Source organism: Mesoplodon densirostris, chromosome 6 (genome assembly GCF_025265405.1).
Source record: "Mesoplodon densirostris isolate mMesDen1 chromosome 6, mMesDen1 primary haplotype, whole genome shotgun sequence".
In the NCBI taxonomy this organism is placed as follows: domain Eukaryota; kingdom Metazoa; phylum Chordata; class Mammalia; order Artiodactyla; family Ziphiidae; genus Mesoplodon; species Mesoplodon densirostris.
Window position 1 is genome coordinate 19,668,702 of NC_082666.1, and position 2,255 is coordinate 19,670,956.

A 2,255-nucleotide genomic window follows, 5' to 3' on the forward strand; every position below is an offset into this window, starting at 1 on the left:
GCAAAAGGAACATATTTACAGAAGAGCCAGATATTGCAGTTAGCAGATGTGGACTTTAAAATATTGAAGAAAACAGATGACAAGATGGATAATTTCATCTGAGAACTGTACACTATTTTAAAAAATCAATTAAAAATTATAGGACTGAATATTACAATAGCTTACATTAAGAACTCAATTCAAAGGATTAACAACTGAGTAAACATAACTGGGGGTAAGAGCAATGAAGTGGCAGATAAGTCAGTAAAAAATATTCAGACTGAATCATGAAGAACCAAAAGAACAGAAAACACAGAGAGTCTTAGAGATACAGTGACAAGGTCTTAACACACATATCCTTAGAGTCCCAGAAGGAGATGAGAAAAAAGAGGGCAGAAGCTATGATGAAAAATACTGTATCACAGATTCAAGATGTGCTACGAATCCCAAACAGGATAAATATAAAAAAAGTTAGACCTAGGCACATCAAAATACAATTACTGAAACCCAAAGCAAAGAGAAAATTTTAAGAACAGCAACAAGACTGATAATTGACTTCACAAATAATGAAAGCCAATGACATCTTCCAAAGGTTGAAAAGAACCCAAAACACCTGTAGTACTCTAGAATTCTTGACTTACCAAAAACTTCTTTCAAAAATGAAAACAAAATAGAGACCTCTCAGCAAACAAAAACTCAATCTGTCACTAGAAGATCTGTACTGGAAGGAAGATACTAAAGGTACTTCTAAATATAAATACTATTCTAAAGAAAAATTCCAAAGGTAGTTTCAGGAGTAGGTGAATGATTCTAGACAAATGTGTGGAAATGCAGGAAGGGATAAAGAGTAATAAAAAAGTAATAAGTGAAGAATAATAAAAAGTAAACATGTGGAGAAACCTAAATGAACACTGACTATACAAAGCATTAATAATAATGTCTGTTGTGGTTTAAAATATAGTAAGAATTGAAATCCATGATAACAAGACCACCACAGACAGAAAGGTGAAAGAGTTCTAAGGCCTTTGGATTGTCCAGAAAGTGACAGAAGCATCCTCTTATAATAGAATTGAATAAGTGCAGGATGCACGTTGTAATCTAGGGTAACCACTAAGAGAAAAGAATACATACCTCACAAGCTACTAGAAGAGAAATTACACAAATGACAAAAACTTAATGCAAAAGAAGGCAAAAATAGTACCGAAAAAAGAACACAGAAGGGGAGGACCAATAGAAAGTAAACAGTAAGATGGAACATTTAAGCCCAAAACTATCTAATATATCAGGAAACACACTGGACATACCATAGTAAATACTCCAGTTAAAAAACGGACTGAATTTTTTTAATCCCACACGTTCACAAGAGGAGCACCCTAAATATAAGGATGCAGATAAGTTGAAGGTAAAAGGATGAACAGATATACTATGTAATCACCCATCAAAAGAAAGCTAATGTATCAGACAAAGTAGATTTTAAGGCAAAAATCAACTAAAGAGGGATATTTCATATAGATAAAAGGGTCAAACCATCAGGCAGTTCTAATCATTCTAAATTTGTATGCAAGGAATAACAGAGCAAAACTTGTCAGAAGTGAATTAAAATATACGTTCAGACAAAAACTTGTACACAGTTGTTCATAGCAGCATTATTCATAATAGCCAAAAAGTAGATTTAATGAATAACCCAGCTGGATGAATGGATAGACAAAATCTGCTCTATCCGTGCAATGGAATATTATCCAACCATTAAAAAGTGATAAAGTATTGATACATGCTACAATATGGATGATTCCTGAAAACATTATGTTATGTGAAAAAGCCAGACATAAAAGGCCACAAACTGCATGATTCCATTTATGAAATGTCCAGAATGGGAAAATCCAGAGAGATAAAGTAGACCAGTGATTGTCAGGGTCTGGGGAGAGGGAGTAACGGGGTGACTACAAATGGGTAGGGGGATTTTGTGGGGGGAAGATGTGATGAAAATGTTCTAGAATTAAATAGTGGTGATGTTTGTGCAATCTTGTGAATACACTAAAAACCACTGAATTTTATACTTTAAAATGGTGGACTTTATGGTATGTTAATTACATCTCAATTTTTTTAACTAGGTAATTAAAAAAAAAAAACTTTGTCAAAAGTAAAAGGAGAAACAGAAAATCTACAATCCTAGCTGGAGAGTTTCCTCCCTTGGTCACTGATAGAACCAACCAGCCAAAATCAGTAAGGATATAGATTTGAATAAGGTAAGTAAAAACTCACACAAATAGACACAG